This window comes from Buceros rhinoceros, unplaced genomic scaffold (genome assembly GCF_000710305.1).
Source record: "Buceros rhinoceros silvestris isolate BGI_N320 unplaced genomic scaffold, ASM71030v1 scaffold11447, whole genome shotgun sequence".
In the NCBI taxonomy this organism is placed as follows: Eukaryota; Metazoa; Chordata; class Aves; order Bucerotiformes; family Bucerotidae; genus Buceros; species Buceros rhinoceros.
Window position 1 is genome coordinate 19,638 of NW_010421599.1, and position 18,207 is coordinate 37,844.

Sequence of the window (18,207 nt, forward strand, 5' to 3'; positions counted from 1 at the left end):
CTGTAGGCTTGGGTAAGAGTGGCTGGAAAGGTGGCCGGCAGAAGAGGACCTGGGTGTGTTGGTTGACAGCCAGCTGAATATGAGCCAGCAGTGTGCCCAGGTGGCCAAAAAGGCCATCCTGGCTTTTATCAGAAATAGTGTGGCCAGCAGGAGTAGGGAAGTGACTGTCCCCCTGTACTCGGTACTGGTGAGGCTACATCTCGAATACTATGTTTAGTTTTGGGCCCCTCATTGCAAGGACATTGAGGTGCTGGAGCGTGTCCAAAGAAGGGCAGCGAAGCTGATGAAGGGTCTAGAACACAAGTCTTATGAGGAGCGGCTGAAGGAACTGGGGTTGTTTAGTCTGGAGAAAAGGAGGCTCAAGGGAGATCTGACCACTCTCTACAACTGCCCGAAAGTAGGTTGTAGTGAGGTGGGGGTGGGTCTATTCTCCCAAGTAACAAGCAATAGGACAAGAAGAAATGGTTTCTAGTTGTGCCAGGATTGGTTTAGGTTAGGTATTAGGAAAAACTTCTTTACGGAAGTACGTAATTTCACCAAGAGATCTGTGCTATGAGAATAGAAATTACTGTATTTTATAAGAAGTTAGGTGTCAAGGGGCATTTTTGTTGTTTGGAAAAATTCTTGCCAATGTAACTTACAAAACAATAGAGCAAAAACGGGTGGAAAATGTTTGCACAAATAGCAGTAACTACAGCTGAAGGGTATAATTGTCGTACCTGTATCTGACATGATGAATTTTAAATACCATTCATTATAAAAAATGTTATATTGGATGTTCTGTGTAAACAAAGTTTACAGGATAATTTTCACAGCTAATTTATTTTTATATGCAAAACCTGACCAAAGATACCATTTCTGGAGATAAGAGGTATTGTACAGAAGAAGTCACATACGCTTCCTGTAAGAGCGCAGTGTAGTCTTTCAGCTAAAGCAGGAAAGTTTATGTTTAACAAGTAATATCTGGTTAATAAACGTAGGCATTTCCTCCCCAAAGTACCTCTTAAGAGACTTTGCTTTGTATGAATTCATCTGTCGCTTGAAATTATTTCAGTGCTCGATTTGGATGCATTTTTGTCTACAGATCCTTACTGGACTACTCATTAAATTCTCCCCTGTACACGGGATTTGAACAAGGCAGATTTGGACTTCATGTGAGCCCTGTCTGACTTAGCCAGGGCTTCTAGCTGCTGTGTTTAAGTCCAGAATGCTCACAAACGGCTTCTTCTGCCATTCTCACTGCAATATTTAAAGTCAGAGCAAGATTAAAGTAGATAATTTCCAAGTGATCTCTGAGCACCAAGACATCTAGCCGTTCCCAAGAGGCAATACGCAACTACAGGAGTATAATAGCTTTGAATTTATAATCCCTTGATGTGATTATGATATAGGACTCTGCTAATAGACTTCATTGATCTGGTGGTATTTTTCTCTAACATGCAATTTACCAAATGTTTTCTGGATTTATTTGTATTTGATGGGGGGTAGGGAGGAAGGAATGCAGGCTTGCTTTAGCTTGTGGGTTTTTTGCGTTCTCTAAAGAATCAGGGATGAAACATTGGTAGAGGGTGAGACACAAGTAACAGAGACAACAGGTACAAACAATCATATTTCTTAATTACTTGGCTGGTGAGTCCTTGTTCAGATGCTTAGCTTCCCAATCCTGACTAGATTTTGGACTGAGAAGATGTTAGCAAAGTCTGATTAGCAAAGACAAGAGAATTCGTCATTTTTCTGCTGCGTCAAGGAGCACCATTGCTTGCCAGGAGCATTGCCTGTGCAGGCAGAACGGCAACTCCCTGCTGTGCATGGTCCTCAGACGTTCTTACACCTTAACCTCACATGTCTCTGCCTGGCTTCTCAGGGACTGAAGTGTTTTCATTTATCCACATTCTTGGTGTCAACACATAATTTGTTTGTATAGATGAGATTCAACCATATGATCTGATAGGATAGTCCCTGTGATCCAATATTCCCTTTATCCTTAAAATCAATTCACAGAATCCAGATCAAGTATGCCCTAACACACGTAACCTGTCAATTCTGAAAACTGTATCTTCTGGCTTGTCATTGTTTTTGCAAGCTGATTTAAACTGCGCTTTGTGCTTTGATAGAAAATGTCCTTGCTAAATCATATAACCATAAAAACCATCCTAAAAATGTAAATATGTACAGTAAGACCATAACGCAGAAAACTCGGATTGCATTTTGGTTGCTACCAGTGCAGTTGTATAATCTTTGCTTTTCATGTCTGTGATAGGGGCATGGGCTTCGTATCATGTAGCAGAGATCAGATTGGAGGCACCATCTGATTCCTTACATGCTCACACCACTAGATTTTTGCCCACTCCCCCAAAATATGAAACTGGATGATATTTCTCAGTTAATAAGGAGGATAGAGGCTGAAAGGATGTTGTTACCTCTGGTTGATGCTTTGCACTTCCCCCAAGGATAAGATAAAAGAATTCTCTGCTAGCTTGTGCTTTGAACAGAACATTAGATGTCAAGACTAAGGGAGAGGAAGGAAAGGAGATAAAAGTTGAAACTTGATTAGGTATACATGTATTACAGAGGAAATAATTAAGGCCTTGGACAGTGTTTGCAAGGATTTAAGATCTGCAGAATTGTCCCCACAGCTTGTAACATCCTGCTTTTGCATTACAGCGATGCCCACTGCTGCTGTACAGTGAAAGGTTGATCTCTGTCTTTATAAAAACCCTCTGTAAATGGTTTGTATTCATTCATAAAAAAAAACCCCAAAACCCAAAAAACACACAAACTAGGCTGAAATTTACCATGTAGCGTGTTATTCCTGAAAATGTATTTTAGCCATTTAAAATTAACATCATGTACAAACTACTGCAGTAAACCTTTCACATGGCTAGTCCCTATTTCTCAAATTACCAGGCATATAGCAATTCACACGCTAGAATTCCTGCATAAGCAGTCCCTTTTTAAAATGCAGCCCATAGTTAGTGCAAGACGCAGCTTTTGACTGCAATGGAAGCAAAGCGGGAAAAAGGTGTTTCAAAATGGCATGCAGTGACTTCTGTCAGCAGGCTTTCCAGGATTTTTCACTAAGAAGATATCAGCTGCATATATGTTGTTTGCATTGAGTGAATTATGGAGAAATACCTCCACAACAGCTATTACAGTGTCTCTTATCAACTGTATATGCATTTGTGTAACAGACAATAGATTCTACCTTCTAATAAGTTGTTGAATATACATTTGCAGTACAAATTTAATATCTCTGTAGATCAGATAACACTACAAACAGTTTGCCAAACGATACTGGAGTTTTTGGCAACAGTCTTCCTTCCTTCCTTGGAAGAATAAAAAAATTAATACACTGAACACAGAGGACCTATTTATAAATAGGTCATCTTTATGTTTTTTCAAGCCAAGCAATAATATATTAGCTGATTGGGTCCTTGTGAGGTAGTTTAATATAATGCCACAATGGTATTTAGACAGTTTGCCAAATAAAAGAAGAGAAACCACAGAGTTATTAAAAATGCACTCCAGCAGCTTTTGTGTTGTATTTACTGCCATCATTGTCAGTTAACCAGTGGAAACTTTCTTGAATGATAACTTGTTTTCAGAAGGGTGGAATACCCAAGAGGCACCCTGCTTCTTTGGAGCGTTACTCCTGGCAAGGGGATGTGTTCTTTTTTCCATTGTGCTTTTGGATGTTTATATTCCCCTTTTGCCTCATATAAGGTACTGTAAGTAAACAATGAGACTAAATGAGCAAGCCACTAATTATTCCATATCTAATACATTCTGTAGCGTAAGCGCATTTGTTCTTAATGTTTATTTTTCAGTGCTCTCGTTTAATCAGCTTTTAATAATTAAAGCAATAGGCTTGGTCCTGCACCATTCGAGGCAGTAAAAATGCCCCTAGTAACACTGGTGGTGCAGAACTGAGTCACAGCAGGAGAAATGTTCATTTAACTTTAATTTTAATTTTCTCATTTTCATTCTGTTACCACAAATAGTGTTACTTTTGGAGTATTGTATATTAGACAAATTTAACTATTTCCTCTTCAGACTAAATCCTCTATGCACTTACATAAAAGTTATTAAAGTGGTGATCGGACATAATGCATATTAGTCCAGTGGAGACAAACCAGGTGTGACTTAGCAGTGTTTATTGCTCCGTTTGTGTAAGCATTCTGACAAGATCCCTAGCACTCTGTCATCACACGTAGCGTCTTTGCTTTGCTAACAGAGATAACAGCTCTCACAGATCCCATCCTGGGAAACACCTCCCTGAAAAATTCTGTAAACAGTTGGATTTATACCCTCAAATCATCACAATGACTCATCTACTGTAACTGCATGAATGTATTCTGTAATGTTGAACAAGGATAGCTCACTTCACTGACAACATTAATGTTTTTTTACAGATCATGGCAAGAATGTGCCACTACCCTAAAACATCTAGTGTCAAGACATCCTGACTTCACCGTGACATTAAAACATCCTTATTATTTCATCTCCATACACTCCAAGTGAATGTACGAAAGCATTGCAAAGCTCGTTGATTCATTGCCCCATCAATTTTTTGACGTCTGAAGTCCTACAAATGTTTCTTGTACAAACTAACGAAGCTCTTCACTAGCCAGACGTTTCCAGACATTAATTATATGGATTTGAAAGCTCTCATACAGACAGCATAGAAGTGTCAACAGCCATCTTTCCTCATGCTGTACAGAAGTGAGAGTTATTGCACTTGCAGTGCAAACATTTTGGCACATGCATAATTTTACTGTTCTGAGTGGTCCCCTTGACATCTGTAAGATGACTTAAGATAATAAAGTTCAGCATGTATGTAAGCATTTTCTGGACAGGAGTTTATAGTTCCCATAGTCATTATTTTTCCATGTTGCATATATTAATTTCTTTTATTGTTTTTTCCCAAAGTTTCGTGGATGAGTTAGAAAATAAGACTGGGTCACATTATCCATTCCTCTTCTTTGAGGCAAGATAATCTAGAATCCATAATTTCTAAGAGGAGATTGTCTAAAATGTTCTTAAAAACATCCAATGATAGTTCCATGTCTCCTTATGAAATAAATCCAAGTAAAATGTTTGATTAACTACCTTACTCATATGCAGTGGTTAATTTTGGGACATTGCTATTCTATTAATCATTTACCTTGCTTTTTTCTTGATCTCCTCCAGTTCCTTACTGAGCTTCCAAACACTGGCATGCTTAGAGCTGTAAGTGAGGTGCAGATCTCTCCAGTTTCAAGTAAAAGTAATCTTTAGTTTTCCTTTTAGTGTAACATTTCCACTTCCAAGAGTTGTATTATGATCTGCCTGACACTCAGAACAAGTTTTATGTGTATCAAAAGTACTCAAAATGTGTTTAAAAATACGGTTAACACAGCATACCAGCTAGTCCGTATCTATTGCTCCTGTAGTTCTCTGAGCACGTGTAGGTAGATTGATGTCCACTGTTTTCTAGTGCCTTCTCCTTTTATGACTGTTTCCAAACATCTGCAGTATCTTTCCAATTAAGGACACAGTGAGTGAATATTGCTGACTCCTTGGCTACTGGTTCACTGTGGATCATGAGGCTGAAGGAAACCGAGTTGTAGACTTATTTTTTCTTCTAGTGGCTGAAGTAATTAAAAAAAAAAAAAAGAATTGCAACTTTGAATCATTGAGACTACTTTATTTTGGGAAAATAAAGGCACAGTCCCACAGACCTGAAAGTACCTGAAAGTAGATTTTATATTGGCATCATTGGGACGTTCTTTGTATTGGAGATCAGCTCTCTAGTTTAACAGTATCAAAACAAGTGAAGGGGAGGAGGTCGGATGGGATGACTGCCCTGCTGCGAGTTAGACCAAAGCTTGGCCAGCTCCAGCTCTGCATTCTTAAAGTGTTAGCCATTGTTCTTCTATCCGCTGTATCATTACTTATTTATTCAGATTAAGGAGCACATATTTCAAGTGGTAGAGATGGTTGAGGTATTAATTTTTCTCCTTCTTATAGATTGAAATGGTCTGCTTTATTTCTTCAGTTCTTTTTGACTTTCTGCTTATTTTCCTTCCGGAAAAGAATTCTCATTCAGTAACATAATTAATTTCCCTTATAACATGGAATTTGTGATTCTAATAGAATTAGAATTTAGGGTTTAATTAAAGAAATAGATGGTTGAATCAGGTAGAATAAAAGAATTCCTTTTTTGTCTAGAAGTTTGAGTGGCTCTGCATAGGTGCATATGAGCAATTGAGTCTATTCTTGTTTCTGTGTCACTGAGAGAATGCCTAATTTAACATATTGAAGGAAATGGACATTGTAATTTTCTCTCAGGAATAATACACTGACAAAGATGTCACAGATGTGAAATGAGGGGGATTTCTGGTCGTGCTTTTTTCTTTGACAATTTTTGATGAAGAAAGATCTCAGTCTAGCATTCATTTACCAGGTTCAGTAAGTCTGGTATTTAGAGTAAGGAGCCATTTTTACCTTCAATTTTTTTCCCTGCAGGTGTTAGCAGAATCCTCGGACTTTTAGTCATTGCTAAATACTTGGTTTAGTATATAGGTATATGAGATGTGTGTTTTGAGTGGTCTTCTGAGTTTGACAAATGTGCTCTCTAACACTGTGACACTAATTTACCTGCACTAAGTAGATTTCTAGAGGGTTCCCATTCCTTTTGGATCTTTTCTTGATGTCATCTAACATGGCCATGCTATTAAATGCCCTGGCCAGGACAGATAGAGACAGTCTAAAACTCAACAGAGTTAAAAACAAATACAGTGTCATGAAGGAGGATTGTATTCTGTTTGCTAAGGGCATGTGCCTGCCAATTTTATCTGAGCTACTGTAACTCACTGGTAGATGTTAGGTACCATGTCTCTGGCACATCCTCGGAGGCTCCAGTATTATCACTGGTCCTAAACCAAGAGGAGGGCTTCTAACTGGGAAGTAGCTTTACATTATGGGTTGTCTTTGCTCTCTTCCTGGAGTGCTGAGCAAATGATGACTGCTACCATTTCTGGTGTAAATGCACTGTGTTGGAGGTATAAACAGTCATTTCAGGCTGTGAAGTCTGCACTGTGTCTTTTCAGTGGTGTTTCCGGCAGTGCATCATGCAATTATCCCTAGTTCCTGTGAAGCTGTTGCTATTAGAATCATGGAATAATTTGGTGAGAAGGGCTTTCTGGAAGACACCTAGTCCAAGCCCTGCTCACAACTGGACCAACTTCCTCATTAGGTCATGTTGCTCAGGGCCTTTCTGAGTCAGGTATTTAAAATCTCCAAGGGTGGAGATTGTATAACCCCTCTGGGTGACCTGTACCAGTGCTTCACCCATGTCATTATGACTTTTCTTTTCTCCCATTATGTTAATTTAAAATGTTCTTTATTCCAATTTGTTCTTTTTGCTTCTTTTCCTTTGGCTGGGCACCTTTTAGACTAGTCTGGCTCCATTTTCTCTATTATTACCTTCCTCAGGTAGTTGAGAACAGCTGTTAGGTCCCCCTCATGCTTCTCTCTTCCAGGCTGAACTAAGCCAGATCCCTCAGCCTCTCTTCATACGTCATGCTCTCCAGACCTGTAACCATCTTAGTGGCCCTTGTCTGGATTATATCCAGTATCAGCATACTGAGGCCCCACATTTGGCCACAGTGCTCCAGATGCCTCATACATCCACGCAGAGGGAAGAATTGCTTCCTTGACCTGGTGGCTACTCTCTTGCTAATGCAGCCTAGTACATGTTCAGCCTTCATTGCTACAAGAACACACTGCTGACTCATTTTCAGCTTGTCCTTCACCAGCACTTGTCCTCCAACCAGCTCCACCAGCAAAGCTGGAAAGTCTTGAGCAGTCCCTTGGGAAACTAAATCATCCTTCTCCCTTCAGTCTGCAGGCACAGTCAAACTGGAGAATGAAGGAAGGGAATTTGCAGGGGCTTCCTTTGCAGTACCCCATTCTTTGGACCTCATTTCTGTGTTTTGCCTGAAAGCCTGACTGGTCTTCAGCACATGCTGTGAAGCCTGAACCTCTTCCCAGCTTCAGAAGGAGGGAAGACAATTGTAAGCTGGAGTAAGTAGAGAGTGTGACTACTGTAAGTTGAGACATACAACTTGAAAGAAACATCCCTTTCTCCTTGGGCTGAGGGCGTGAGTGCTTGATAGTTTTCATTCAGTTGATCTGTATCTGATACGTGCAGAAGATGCCTAATGCACAGCTGTGAGTGCTAATCAACGATACAAAAATATAAGTATGAGCATAAAGCTCTCAAATCCTATCCACTTATTGTATATATATTTAATGTTGAAAAATACAGTAGGGGAAAAAAATCCCCAAAGTTCACAAGGGAAGTATTTCTTATTTAATTTAAACATGTAAGGCATGCAGGGTGATAGAGTGCATGGTAAATAGCAAGGTGATAGGGTGCTAAAGCTGACTCAAATTTATGTTAATTTATGAAAATGGGGATGCAATCTTTTAACAGACAGTGTTTTTGTGCAATATACACAAATTTTTTAAGCAGAACAAATTTAATTGTTTACAGCACAGTGGTTGCTGTGTACTTGTACTCTTTCAGGATCAGTAGCAGCAGGCAGGCAAAGCATTAGTTGTGTCTGACCTTTCTGAATAACAAGATTTTGCATTCTGCCTTCTGTGCTCTTAAATGAAAGCTTCCTTGCCAGTTCGCCCGTGGTGAGCCCTCAGCCACCACAGATGCATGATGCATGGTGGACAGTGTGACATCTGAACTTCTAGCTTCTTTGTCAGTCAGATTGGCTTGAGTCAAGTAAGTACATATGTTCCTTCTGCCTTCCTAGCAGCTGGAGTTACACCTGGAAACCTACTTCATGTACTTTACAGGGCCTGGTAGGAAAGTATAACTGTGAATAAAAACACAGTGAGCTTTATGCTCTTCAGTAGGTTTGTTGTAACTGATGTAACCTGGGTCCTCTAGTCCAGAGTCCTGTCTGGATTTTACCACAGGTTTGTTCTTGCCACCCTTTCTTAAAACAAATTGACAGTGGATTTTCCCCCCTTAGGTTTCAAGTCACAAGGAAAAATATTTTGTAAATCTAGATCAAATTATAGAAGACAATTTTTACTGGAGTTAAAGCGAATGAGCAGAGTTTCTGATAATGCTTCCCATTTGTTTTGATTTCTACTAATGTAATGTTTCTGAAAGTTTGACTGCACTAATGTTTTTGAAAGTTTGACAGCATTACAGAACTGGTGGTTGTTGTGGTTTAAACCGAAATGTGCAAACCTAGCAATCTAAAGTTAGGGTTCTAAATTAGTATTTAGGAATTCTGTTAAGAACTGACACATTTACCTGCTGTTGAATTCAGTGGAATTCAGAAAATTGTGTGAAAAGGCAGTGTACCCTTGGCTACACTTGAAGTTAAACTGAGTTCAGCACCAGTTGTAACTGCTTCATCAGCAGTGGGTAAATTTGCTGCAGTAGACAAAGCTTCTGAGTTTCTGAGTTTTGCTCAATAGGAAGCAAATTTATGAACTTTTTTCATGTTTGAGTATTGTAACTAAATATATTTTTTTCTCTGTCCCAGATGTTTTTTGGAAGGCAGGAAAGAATTAGCAGTCTTAGCAAAAAAAAAAAAAAACCAAACCAAAACCAAAACAATGATCATTTTGGAAGCATTTCTCAATCCCCTTTCGATGTCAAGATTTTGTGCTGTAGAGAAATAAATTAATCAGTGTTCTGGGGCCCAGCACATCCACCGTCCAGCTGTTGTAGATTTTATGATAAACTGCTGTTCATGGCTTTTGATAGAGAGGGACATAGTAAGTTGCTGGCCAGGCTGTGCAGCATGAAGGTGCTCAGAAAGGATGACCAGGATCCTTTTGTTGTTCCTTCCCTTCTGACAGAGGAGAACGTTAGGAGCTAATGGTGCATCTCTCACCTTCGCTACTATCTCTAATTTACACTAGTGGCACTGTGCCCAAGAGTGCCAGGTGGTGAAGCAGTGCATGCATGGTGGTCCTGCTAGCATTTAGGGCCAAAAGGAATAGAGCAGAGGGCTGTTCCCGTGCCTTGTGTTTGGGGTCAGCCTTAGGGTAACGTGTCCATAGGTAACAGGTGGGCTGAGCTGTGGCAGCATGGACTTGGTTTGATGCATCATTTCTCTTCTGTTTATTTCCACTTGTTTGGGAGGAATGAGTTTTCACCTTAGCTATACTTGCCTCCAAGAAAACTTACTACTTTCTTTCTTGCCATTTTCAATTGCTCTGTGGTGCCTTGGGATGATGAGTAGTAAATTTCTCTCCTTTGGGTTTTTGATTCAAGGTTTTCTCATGCTGCCTGTATTTTGCTCGTGGCTTTGACATTATAGATCTACATGGACTGGAGCTCTGGGCTGAGGTCTTACTGTGGTCGATTTACCAGCTCTTACTGCTTAAACAGCCAGGATGCCCTCGTCTAATACCATCTCTCCTTACAGTGGCTTTCCCTGTTTGTTTTACTTTGAAGTCTTGAGTTGAACAGCATTGTTCCTCAGAAAGCAGGAGCCTTTCCTATACCTTTAAGTAGGTATACTTATCTGGAATTGAAATAAATCCATTTGTTCAAGATAAGTTGCTGTGGTTATCAAATCATCTTCCTGGTTGCCATTGCTAAGACAATCAGAGACTTCTGCTTTTTGAGAGGGGATCTGATTGATAGGATTACTTATATCAGAGTATGTTGTCTTATCCAACAGTGAACATTTGAAAGCAAATAGAAAAGAAGTCTTGAAAAACAACTATTAAGGCTTATGCCTTGTGGAGATTTGATTGATGTTAATAATTAAAATAATTTGTCAGTTTTGCCAATGAGAATCTTTAATCCTAAATCCCATACTCCTTTGAAATAGCAGTCAGCAGGATCCTTTCCACATAACATTATTTGGGAATTCAGCCCTCACAAGTAATAAACTATTAGAGTAGCTCTTCAGATTAGCATTACAAAATGTAGTTTTGACCAACACCCTGCACCCCCCCAACACCATGAAGTCCCACATTTACAAGTTTTGTATTAAAAGGAAGTTGTCATCCTCCAGATGCCATATACAGGCAATTGAAGATATATAAAAATGTTTCTAACATGGAGCATCTTTTCCATTTTTTCATTTTATTCAGAAAGGAAAGTTGCCCTTGCAAGCCTGTTCTATATCATGATGCTGACAGGAGCCACAGTGATCCGAGGGCTGGGATCTTATGGTGGCACCTGATTTTTCAGTCCTTTTGCTTCAGGTCATGGAGAGACATGTAGCCACCTCTCCTCCCTTGGGAAAATCAGGGGACAACCTTGGTTTACCACCTTTACCTTTGCTTGTGCTTTTGGGAGTGATGCATGTGGCTGTTATTTCCAGCAAACAGGGAGTTGTGCTGCTTCCTAGGGATCTCTCAGGGGTGTTGTATAAGGAAATTGCAGTACGGCAGGCTTGACTCCGAACTCCCAAGCATATAGGACCTGGAGGATGAGGCTGTACTCTGGCTTGAGTGCTTTCCCATTGATTCTGGTGGTAAGCAGAACCTGGGGCTGAATCCTTCTCAGAAATCCTCCTCTAGCTACATCACCATCTTGTTCTTGACAGGCTTGGTTTTCAGGAGCTCAGGAGCCTGGCAAGTGGCCATGCAGGTATGTGGCCATATCTGGCATATTTGGTGTGTGCAATAGTCTTCATGTGACATAACTGGAAGTAAAGGGGAAATACCAACCCAAGAGAAAAAAGAAAAAGCAACATCTCCCCACAGGCTTAGTGAAAGCAAGAACCAGAGTCCTTCACTGGTGTTACGGGTTGAGGGTCACTCAAACCGGGACAACTGGGTTTGTTGTCAGCCCGTTATTTAGGAAAATGAAATAGTAATTTGGGTAGAGCAAATAAACTTTTTGTGTCACCTGACTCGCTATTGAAGAAACTTTAAAAAGCATCAACATGAAGTAAATTTGATCTCGAAATATTATTTGGAACTGTTAAATGAAGCAGTTTGATTTAGAAAAATTTTGACGCTAAATGTGGCAAATGTTTAAAATCTGTTTTGTTTATAATCATTTTGATAAAATCAATTTGATAAACCAGCATAAATTCATTAATAATTTGGATAAACTAAAACCTGTTTTATTGGTGAATAAAAAATAAAATATAACTGGAAAACTTTGCTTTGGCATATGTAGCCATTAGCTGTTCTGTATTCAGTTTTTATAACTATATTTATATAAAGAGATAGGTAATCATGTAAATAATGAAAAGATTAAGATTAATTGACTGTAAAAGCATTAAAACCACTAAAACACAGCAATTCTGGAAATGCTACAGAATCACGCTCTACAAAAGCCTCTAATATTTTCAGATCATTTCAGTTTTACAACTGCATAGGAACTGCTGTCCTGATATTTTCCAGTGTGTAAAAATTTAACGTTTGCTCCACCATTTCTCACCTCTGCCTATGTCTTAGCTGCTCGTCGGGCAAAAAGTACTATCCTCGTCATGATGTACAGCATTTCCATAGGACCTGCCAATGATTAGGTTATACTGTAATTTCACCGAACAGCTGGGTCTGCTTCGTTATGAATAGAAGCTGATGGGGAGTGTGTCCAAATCTCAGTTCTCAGCATTCCAAATCACATTAACAGAATTATCACATGCCTGGGTGAGTGCTTCTCCACAACTTTTAATTACCAACCCAAAGAGGTTTACTGGCTATCTTTTTAAATGTCCTAGTATCAGCTTTCCACTTCAGTCACTTTTAGAAGTAGTTCTTCACCTTTAGAAGTAGTTATTTATAATGATTTGGCCTGCTTCAGAAAATATTCCTGCCTTCTTCCCTTCCAGCATCCTTGGGGCTCAGTTTTGGCAGCATGCAGCCCTAGCATTAGATGCAGTAGTATCTCATCTCCCAGAGAAGGCCTCAGTGAGGCTGTGGCTGGCTTGCCAATTCTCCCTAGCGGTATTTCTCAGGACAACTGTGAATATCAGGAGGCTGCTGTTCATGCCAGTTTTCTGTATTAACTGTAAAAACTACATTTGTTTCCCACTTCATACAAATATATTCCTCCTGCACTTTCATCCATCTTCCTCCATTGCTGCATTGGTCAGACAATGGGAGCATGTTTCCATCAGTCTGAGATTTCTTTCTTGGGGTCTGTTTCTGCAAGAGTTTATCTGTGGATGCTGTAATGCGGTCAAAGATGCTCGTTTTGTTTGGATCTGTGCTGTTTGTGTGTGGTGCAGCAAAGCTGGACTTGTGCTCAGCCCTTGTCCTAGATGCTACAGAGGTTTGTGAACTTGGAGCTTATGACCAGGATAACCTCTGAGGGAAATGAGGGAAAGAACTTCATGCTTTCAGCTGAGTTGTGATCAAGCAATTATAGCTACCTTCTGGGAGAATAAACACCCCATCACACCTCATGACTCCTCTCTGAGTCATGACAAAGTGGGATGGTGTGCCTGTCCCCACGTGCAACCGAAAGCCTGCGTGATCCTCATCCCTGGGCAGCAAAACCCATTACCACACCGGGTGCATTTATCTTGCAGGAGCTGGAGGCTGGTGGGGGGTTGTTGACCCATGGCAGACCATTTGCAGGCAATTGGTTCTGCCCCAGTCGTTTACAAACCCATTGCTTTTTTTTTCTTTTTTTTTTTTTTATGGTAATAGCAAAAGGCATTGGTTTAGTGGCAGATGGTTAATAGGTATTGAGGTGCTTCTCATACACTTTGTACTGAAAGAGCACTCAGCCTAAGCCATGCACAGTTACCAGTACAAACAGACTTTTTAGTGTATCTTGCTGTAAATATTCTGGTTTTAGACTTTCCGTACTGGGATGGGTAAGTGGCTGTGACAGGCTGCATCAGGAAATATTTATACAGGAGCCAAACCTCTCAACACCTTTCAGGATTTATTTCTCTATTTCCAGGTTTATTTTTCCGTATGTTTTATAGTTTCTTTGCATATATCATAATTATTACTGTTGTATTTTTGTGGCATATGAAGACAAACCAGAAGGCAATAAAATGGTAATGCTTTACTTTTTTTATTTTATCCAGTGCCTACTGAGGATAACGATTTTTCTATGCTAGTTTTTTAACCAAAAGAAAGAAAGAAAAAAATCTGCTGTTTCTATTTAGAAGCAGGGTGCTGCTTTCTTTTGCAGCCAACTACATCTTACAGTCTTGACCTCTGCTGGTACAGTCCATGCTGTGGGTCTTGAGGAAAAATCATTCAGCTGAGCTTCACCACCTCCCTCAGGTCTCCGGAGGGTAGGGTGGATCCTGCTGGCCAAATGCAGCTTAGGATGGAGCACAGTGTAGGAGAAGAACTACCACAGCACATGGGAAGAAACCCTTGTAGACTTCTTTTCTAGTTTGTCGTAAATGGGCTCAGGCTTAGAATAGAGTCTCTTAAAAGATAGACATCTCAGAAGGAAACTAGGAAACTGATACTGCTGAAGTTAAATAAAAATATTTTATTATGTTTCTGGCTCCTTGAACTTTTCTTCTCCCTCTGGGATTCATAACTAACCACAGGCTGGTGGATATAATTTTATTCTACCATCTAAAATGTTCACATCACTTTGTAAAGGTTTTTTTTTTTTTCACAAATACGTATCCTGCCAAGATACTGTGACATGGAGAGCTATGACTTTGTTTTCCACTCTCAGCAATCCAGAGGGGACATTTTTACACTATACAGTATCAAGAAATGTTTACCCATATCAAGGTTATATATACCAAGTCCAGTCTTTAAGACTTGCAGTCATGTCGCTTATCCAAGGTCCTCAGTGAGATGCTGCTAAATGACGAGGTATTGTCATTGCTGGGATAAAATCTCCTCTTACTCCCTGCTCCTGCTCTTAAGAGGGCATCTGAAGAGTTAGGAGGTTCACATCTCTGTCACCTCAGAGCGTTCCTGCACAGCAGGGAATGACTTTAGATGTATGTAAGTCAGCCAACATCAGTCAAGAGAGGTGAATAATAAAAAACAGAGGAAGAGCCAGCACAGCTGAGTCTTTTCATCTCACTGACTCCAAAGAGTGTAGTGAAGTTGAGCCTGGACAGTGCCACATAAAATAAATTATCTTGCAGAAAACCCAAGCCAAAGCTTCTTAAGTAGAAACTATTTACAGAAGAACGATCAAATCTTCTAAGATTCCAAATGTAATACAAAACCATACATCTTACTCCCACATGTGCCTTGCACAGTATGTAAGTCTTTATCACATTGATTGAACAAGACCAAAAGCTTGTATTCCTTAAACAGGGAAAAGCAGATTAGTAAGGTATTAATTGACATAGGTGCTTGATTTTATTTTTGTACTAATTTAGAAGGAATCCTGTGTTGTCAGTATGTTCTATGGCAGAATGGAGTCCTGTATTATTTTCAATCATTAGTCTGTGTATTCATTGCAATGGCAACTGTAAAACAGATTACAAAGTTAAACAGGTAGAAGGAAATATTTTGGAGTAATTGTATGGATGCTAATTGTAAGGATGTGATGTGTTCTTCAAGTCTGTGACAGCCTTAATCGGAGACTGGATGTCACCAGAAGAAACGAACTTGGAAGCTGGGTGCACAGGATCCAGCCTGAAAGGTGTTGTTAGCACAAGATGAACGCCTTTTCAAAATGCCTGTCCCTTCTCACTGACTCCAGAGGAAGCGCTGGAGCAATGCTAATGGTGCCTGAGATTAATCTCTGTCTAGACAGTATTTTATTGTCCCTTCTCTTAAAAGCAATGGAATTACATGCTTTTGAAGTCTGTGTCTCTGGCCAGCATTGGCTGCTTTAGGAGGTTAATCTCAACTGGCAGCATACTGAGGTTGTGCAGTGCCCTGTGTTTGAGAAGGGGCAGAACTTTCCTGACCCTCATGTTGACCAATTTGTACTAGCAACGTTAAACCAAATTATTTGGTCTGGTCTCTGAAACATACCAGCATGGCCTCCCATACTATGTGTGAAGATGGTACTCCCACAATGTTTTTTCAAAACTATCTTCATTTGCATTGCTACTAATCATACAGGGTGCAGTGTAAACAATAGGAACCAACAACCTCCTAGCACCGTGTTCATAATCCTCCGTGCTTTAGTTTAACTTTGTTCTAAACCCATGTAAGAGATTTAGAGAAGAAAACAAATGGCAAATTAATGTATTGCTCTACTTGTACAACTGAAATACATCAGCCTGATATGATACTTCGGGTTTAATATACATCATCATTTACCAATTTATTTATATATATTGCCATAGCACCTAAAATTTCAGTGTCTCTGGGAGTGTGAGGCAGGGAAGGAGTAACTGGTGGGATGGAGAGGCCATGAGTGAAGGACGAAAGTTGAGCCTGGGAAAAAACAGGGTGGGTGAGGAGAGGAGTTTTAGCATTTTTGTCTTCATTTCTCACCACCCAACTCTATTTTAATTGGCAATAAATTAAACTAATTTTTGCAAGTGAAGTTTGTTTTGCCTGTGATGGTACTCGGTAAGTGATCTTCCTGTCTGTATCTCGACCCATGATGTTTTTCACCTTGTTTTCTCCCCCTGTCCTGTTGAGAAGAGAGAATGAGAGAGTGGCTTGGGTGGGTGTCAGGCAGCCAGCCATGGCCAATTCATCAGAGTCTGTTAAAGTTTTGGGCCATTGGTTGACTCTTTTTGTGAGAGAGTACAAGGTAGCGCAATAAAGACGAGGATGAGTTTCCTCCATCTTTTTCTCAATTCCCCCAAACTTTCCTCACTGCACTTTCTCTATTCAATTCATAGAATCATAGAATGGGTTTGAGTGGGAAGGGAACTTCCCACTAGATCAACTAGTTCAACCTTACTGCCATGGGCAAGGACATTTTTCACTAGATGAGGTTGCTCAAAGCCCCGTCTACTGATGGAGGTCTGTTCAAGATCCACTTGAACATTTCCAGAGATGGGTCATCCACAACTACTCTGGGCAACCTGTTCCAATGTCTCACCACCCTCACAGTTAAGAGTTTCTTCCTTATATCTAGTCTAAACTATCTGCCTTTAGTTTAAAACCATTACCCCCTTGTCCTGTCACTACCCTGGTAAAAACTCTTTGTCCGTCCTTATAAGCCCCTTTAAGTATTGAAAGACTGCAACAGGGACTCCCCAGAGCCGCCTTCTTCAGGCTGAACAACCCCAACTCTCTCAACCTCTCTCCACAGGAGAGGTGTTCCAGCCCTCTGATCATTTTCATGGCCCTCACTTTTGGTATCACAGCATTGCTATTTGCCGGCTGATGGAGAAACATGATCTGACTTAACTCAGCTCCCTCCGGAGCACATCAATGCCCCTTCCTAGCTAACTAGTAGATAACAACAGATGTGCTTTGCCCAGTGAAGAGCATTGAGAGTTCAGCTTTCAGGTTGAATATGTACATTCTAGTGTTACCATTGGGGTGGGGGGGGAGGGGTGGTGAAGGGAGGGAGAAGAAGCAATGAGAAATGAAGCAAAACCTTCATAATGCGTATATTTAATTTAATAAATATTCAATTCTCTTTTCTCTGGGAATAAGGATAGAACACAGAAGTAGTTTAAAAGTCTTGCTTTACAATGCTTTGCAAATGAGATCTATAATAACACAATTCTGTGGTGTTGAAGTGAAATTCTTAATACTATGTTCTGTTTCATTAAATAATTTAATTAGTTACTGTTTGTTGAAGAGCTGGAACTGTGCCAGGAGCCTGAATCCAGACTCAACCAACAACCGAGAAACTGAATTGAGCTCGGATCCAGACGTGAGCAGAGCTGAACTGAATGTGAAGGCTGGGAGGACTTGCTCATAGCAGATGTTGGCAACATGGGCCCAGATGCTGTAGACAGAGCAGTACTTCCAATTAGTGCCCCTGTGATCTCCTCATTAGCACACTGGGATCATTGCAGGTGCTTTGGAATCTGCCTTCTGGGAACTATGGAGCATGTTCCAGTTTCCAGCGTCCATATTTCTTCATGATGAAGGGTATGAACATACAGGGTTGTTAAGGGTCAAGGGACTGAGGTAATAACAACTCCTCGAATTACCTTAACGAATCCTTCTGTCTTGTTATAGACAGAGGGGATTTAAAGGGGAAGGAAGAAATGCACACCTCGGTCTACATTCAGAACTGAAACAAACTTCTAATAAACAATAAAACTACTTTACACATATGCACAAACCGAGAGAAAAAGGGAAAAAAAACCGAAGAAGTGAAGGTTTACACAAGCTGTTCCCTTT